Here is a 6289-nt window from a genome sequence, read left to right on the forward strand (position 1 = left end):
GGGATGGAGTGGGTTCTGAAAGTCAGAAGGGCACAGAGGGGCAGGAAGTTGCCAACCAGTCATCACAGCAAAGCTCCTCTGCCTTTGACAGCTGAATAAAATACAGCAAAGTAGCAAGTGTCACTCATGGCTCTGTTTCCTTACACAACTGTGGCACGGAGCTGGCAAAGGTATAGGAGCCTGTCTTTAACAAGTAAGGTTTGGCAACGCAACCCTTCAGAAGTACAGCTGGAAGTCCTCTGACGATTGCTTACTAGTCACACCGAGCTGCTGTGGAGAGAGAAGGCGGAGAATGAAGAACAAGCAACTGCCATCACGTTGGTGCACAGAGTCCCTAGGCCTCGATGCATAATAAGTGTTTGTGAGGAAGTTTATAGAGGGAGAGGCACCACTTCAGCGCTGCTCCACTTGTATCAACCTTTCCCCCACTGTAGGGGAGTGGGGAATACAGTGATTGAGTAAATACTTACCTCTTCCCTGTAGGGAGTTGCGAACTTGATAAAAGCCTTGCTGGTTCAGAACAAAATTCCATCTAGTCCAGCATTTTTCACAGTGGTCAACCAGACCACAGCAAGACCCCGCTACTGTAGTTGTTCTCCAGCAAATATTATTCAGAAGAATAATGCCTCTGATCATGGTTTAATATAGCCATAATGACCAGTAGCACCTGGCAGCCTTGTCCTCTTTTAATGCCATCTACATTGTTGCTTATTGGCACATCTTGTGACAACAACTTCATTGGTGAATTAGTGAAGCAGTGCATGAAGAATTATTTATTTTTGTCTCTCCTCTATATCCCACCTTCCACCTTCACTGAATGGCTCTGGGTTCTAAACGTTTCAAAGAGGAAGAAAAACCTTTGTCCCATTTTCCACATGTCTTTCTCATGTCCCTGTCCTTTTATTAAAAAAAAAACCCAATGTCAGGCCTAGCAACAGAGGTCGCCATTGGCAGGTACTTACCAATGGTCCATGCCTACTAGAAGGCACATCAAATGATTAACCATATTGTTTAGCTTGAGAGACAGTAGCCTAGCAACAGGGGTAGATGGAGAGGCAGGTCCTCCAGCAAGTGGAACCACTGGTGCTCACCAGTTAAAATCCTTCACGCTGTCTCTGGAACCCCAAGGAATATTGCTAAAATGATCCTACACTCTTGGGAAATGCCCCAGAGTTACTATAGTACCACCAGCAGCCAGTGAGACTAAATTTTTCCCCTGCTGCATGCCAGGCTTAGTACCCGCCTACCTCAAGGTAAGGGACGCGGGTGGCGCTGTGGGTTAAACCACAGAGCCTAGGACTTGCTGATCAGAAGGTCGGTGGTTCGAATCCCCGTGACGGGGTGAGCTCCCGTTGCTCGGTCCCAGCTCCTGCCAACCTAGCAGTTCGAAAGCACGACGGGAAGGTAAATGGCGTTTCCGTGTGCTGCTCTGGTTCGCCAGAAGCAGCTCAGTCATGCTGGCCACATGACCCAGAAGCTATATGCCGGCTCCCTCAGCCAATAAAGCGAGATGAGCGCCGCAACCCCAGAGGCGGTCACGACTGGACCTAATGGTCAGTGGTCCCTTTACCTTACCTCAAGGTAAGGGGGAGTCATCTCTACCACCCAGGGAGACAGGGCTTATCTTCAACCACCTGTTTCCATGGCCCCTTTAACTGCTACCTCCTTGGCTTCCCAACTTGGTAGTCAGCCTTACTGCCATATCTTCCCCAATTTTAGTTGAAGGAATTGTTTTGGAACATTTCTCAATCCCTTTTTGGTTTTACCACCCTGAATGATGTGTCATTCATGAGCTTCACCAAATCGCCATGTCATCCTTAACTCAGTTTCATTTATGAGCATGTTAAAAAGCACCAATCTCACTATAAACCCTTTGTGGGGTAGGGACGCATATTACATCCTTGCATTGTTAGAAATCTACATTTATCCTTGTTCTCTGTTTTCTGTTCTCTTTAACTAGTTACCGATCCATAGGAGGGTCATATTCCACAGTCTACATTTATTCAGGAGACTACAGTGAAAGTCTTCCTGCTTCTTACATTCTGCCTCTCAGGGCAAAGCCTGCCAAAGGTGGTTTTACAAAAGTTAATTAGCTTCAAACAACAACAACAAGTTTATTATTTATATGCCATCCATCTGACTGGGTTGCCATATAACACAATAATTTTCCTTTAAATACATAGCAAGAACATTGTGCTTTCAAATAATTTACAGTACAATCTACATGTAATGCTTTCAGTCAAGGTCTTCCCATAAGCTTCTTTCTGTCCATCCACCTATGGTCCCTACTGCTGCCTTGTCTTATCAATCAAAGTTGTACTGGCACATTATAGCTTCCTCCACCTGCTGCCTTTGATGGTCCAATGTCTCCCTTTGTGTTTGCACTAATGATGAAAATATTTCGGAATCTGAGTAGCCTTCCCTTTCAAGCATGGCTCATTAGATTATCTGGACTTTCTGTTCTCCAAATCCTTTCAAGGACTCTCATCTGCTGGAGTATCCAGGCAACTGGAGGAGTAACCATGGAGGGGCTGTTCAGAGGAAAGGAAACAAGCCCACAGGAGCCAAGGTTCATATGTCACAACAAACTGGAGTCTGGCTTGTTTAGGGTTTGTTTCCTCTCCTGCACAGCACAGTCAGGAGCGAGAGAAGAATAAAGTGTCCATGCACATTAAAACATACTTTATTTTAAATGATGAACATAAACATAAGAATATATGAAGAGCCTGTTGGATCAGGCCATTGCTCCATCTAGTCCAGCATCCTGTTCTCAACAATGGTGATCAGATGTGTATGGGAAGCTCACAAGCATTACCTTGAGCGCAACAGCACTCTCCCTTCCTGTGGTTTCCAGCAATTGGTATTCAGAGAGAGCATATGGTTTCTGACAGTGGAGATAGAACATAGCCATCAAGGTTACAAGCCATGATAGCCTTATCCTCTGTGAATTTGTCCAATTCTGTTTCAAAGTCATCCGCAGATTAATTAAGTGGATAAACTGAATCTTTCCCATTTGCTTGCTCTCCTTCAAACACAAAAGAGTAAAATAGATTATGGGTTGCATCCAGAGAATTAGGTAGAACCCACAAAACACATTTAGAACACACTGTTCTCCCCAGAGAATCCTAGGAACTGTGGTTCACAAAGGTGCAATTCCCAGCACGCTTAACAAACTACAGTTCCCAGGATCCTTTGAGAGCTCACAAACAACAGCATTTTCTGTGACAGAGATAATCTGCTGTCTTGTTCCCAGCGTATCGAAATCAGAGCTATACTACTTCTGAACATGGAGGTGCCATTTAACTGCTATGGTCTATTACAGCCTTTGATAGACGTGTCCTCCATAAATATGTCTAATCCTGTGAAACAGCAATCTGAAGTAAACCATTGGGTATTACCACATAATTCTGCACTATCTAAAGAGGTAATTACTTTGGACATGTCTAGATCTACCATTAATCAACTTCAGTGGTTGTCTCATAGTATTCTAAATATGGCTACATCACATAATTACTAAATCACTTTTATACCTGCTGTTCCTCACTACTTGGAGAGGAAAATAAAGTGAAAGAAGCTAAAAAGCACTACTGCTATGTTGTTCTGCAGAAGTATTTGGGAACTGAAATTCACTTTATCCACCCAGTTGTCAGCTATGAATGAAAGAGATCTGGAGAATATAATATTAGTTAATGCAAACTGCATGTTCAAGATTATTTTTCTCAGGTTAAATATTTATCCTGTGTTTATTTCATAGTTTAATGCTCTTTATAAAATGTACGTAATTCAGAGTTAATGAAAATTTTTTTAGAGTGTTTTAACCAGAATACACATAAGCATGTTTTTAAAAAATTGTTATCTACTATGGAGAAATAGGAAAAGAGATAAACATAATTCACATATTTTCAAGTGCTAATGTAACCACGCCATGATCCTATTAAGTGGAGGTTGCCAGGGGTGGCCCAAGGTGTTGCGGCACCTGAGGCGAAATGCCCCACTGCTGCCCCTGTGATGAAGAAGCTCTTGTGAAGAAGCCCTTGTGGAGTCTCCCACACAGGGAAAGCTGAGGAGATCATTTATGGGTTCCTCCTCCTTCCCAGCAGCGGGGTTCTCCCTTTAGGAGAAAAGCCCCACCACTGCTGGGTGGTGGGGGAAAATCTCTCCCCCCCCCCACCTAGTGACAAAGCAAAAAGTCCTCCCTCTAGAAAATTCAGCAGAAGGGGAGGCATTACACAGAGCTTTGCCACCAGTCTCTCTCTGCTCTGCCCCTAGAAGCCAAGGAGGCTGGCAGCAAATGAGGTGCCACTCCGACAGGGAGCCAGCAGTAAATTGCACCAAGCTACTTGGAGTTAACTCTTTATTAGCACAAACAGGATCTGTACAGTGGTGTCAGGTCTAATAAGCACAGCACTCATCTCCAGCAGGTCTTGCCCCTATAAAGCATTTGCTGAGACTGAAGGTCCTGGCTCCCTACAGCTGCCTAAGTCCCTTCCTCTCCAGGGTTTTCCCGAAGCAATTTGAGACAGTGCCTGTGTGAAGCTAACTTCTGCTCTGCCCTCTTCATGCCTCTTCTGGGCCTGGGAGACCAGAGGGGAGGGGAGCTTGTTGCAGCAGGAGGGGGAGATACCTGTGCCTCTTCACAAGCCAGACTCATCTCTGCCTCTTGGCTTCCCTCCTCTCCTGCTTTAGCTTTTGTGGCTGAGTCTGGACTGCTTTCTGCCACAGCCTCTTCCTGCTCACTAAACTCTTGTTACCTCTTCAGCTTCCAGGATCTCCTCCTCCCAGCCTGCTCCCTCTGACCACTCATTGTCATCCCACCACCACTCCCCTGATGCTAAACCTGCTTTGCTTCCCTTGGGTGTTCCCCAGCTGGTTCCTCCCACCAAGAAATACGTCCAAACTTGTTCAGTGTCACATTTCCTCAGATAAGTGGTCTACAGAACTGTAGCCAAAGCACTATTCGAGTAGATATGTTAACTCAAATATCTCAGGTCCAAGGCCAACACATGTTCACGCAATCAGTTGGGAGAATATAAAAGAGTTTGGATCGCATTAGCTGTAGACAATAATCCAACAGGCAATCCAAGGGTAAACAGTGAACCAGAGAAAACCAATTTTGTGATTTGGTTGTGAATTTACACCCCCACTGTGGGCCAGCTAAAACTTCTAACTCTTCTGTTACCAGAAGGGACAGAGACTTAAGCAGAAGAGGGGAGCCTGGCAGAAAAAAACCCAGCAGCTTGGGGAACCTCATTGCGAGAGGCAGGGGCAAAACTAGGCTTTATTTCACCTGGGTCAAAGGCCCAGTTTGATACCCCCCCCCCATTTGCATGCGCACATACACAGGCTGGGAGCCTCAATGGTGCTCCTCTGGAGGCTTCACCTGGAGCAAAAAAACAAACTACCCCGTAGCTAAGCCTCTTGAGTGAGGTTACTAGGGCACCAGGAGGACCCTTCTTGGTATTCGAGCCCACCTTGTGGAATGCCCTCCTGTCAGATGTCAAGGGGAAAAACAACTACTTGAGTTTTTAGAAGACAGCCCTGTTTAGGGAAGTTTTTAATGGTAGATGTTTTATTGTGTTTTAATCTATTTTGTTGGGAGCCGCCCAGAGTGGCTGGGGCAGCCCAGTCTGATGCACATAACAAATTGTTGTTGTTGATGATGTTTCTGGGCACTGAGTTTTAGGGAGTCCACGACTGATTAGACAGATAGATATTGCAGTCCCAATATATATTGGAAGAACTGCAAGGACAAGCGAAAGCTTTGCAGCCCTACATTTAGCGGGCACTGCCAAAAAACATTCCTCTCTGCTGCCACGACTATCCTAACAGGGCTCTTTGCACCTCCACCACCCCAACCGCAAAAACTTCGCGGCGCTGCTGCCTCAACCACTTATATAGTTTCCCGCCGAGTCGACTTGGCTCTCTGAATCAGCGCCGTTTAATTTTGAGGCCCTAGAGAGTGCCTGTCTCTCGAGCACAGCCGGGCGCCTCAAACCCGAACCCTTTCCAGCTCCCTCAGCCTTCGGAAGACGATATGCGAAGGAGCAGCAGGAATTGGATTTTGAAGGGTTTGAAGTTAGGTTTCAAATAAAAACAATTTAAATGGAAATCCTACGGGCAGCTTGGAGGACAGCCCCCGAGGCGGGGAACGAGGCATCGCTAATTTGGGAGAGGAAGAACCTAGAATTACGAATTTTTTGCATCAGCAGACTCCTTTCCGCGTCAGCTTTTGCATTGCTCCCGGAATGGACGTGAGAGATAGTGGTGGAGAAAGAGCTCAGATTTCTCT

The sequence above is a fragment of the Podarcis muralis genome, chromosome 2, assembly GCF_964188315.1.
Source record: "Podarcis muralis chromosome 2, rPodMur119.hap1.1, whole genome shotgun sequence".
Classification (NCBI taxonomy): Eukaryota; Metazoa; Chordata; class Lepidosauria; order Squamata; family Lacertidae; genus Podarcis; species Podarcis muralis.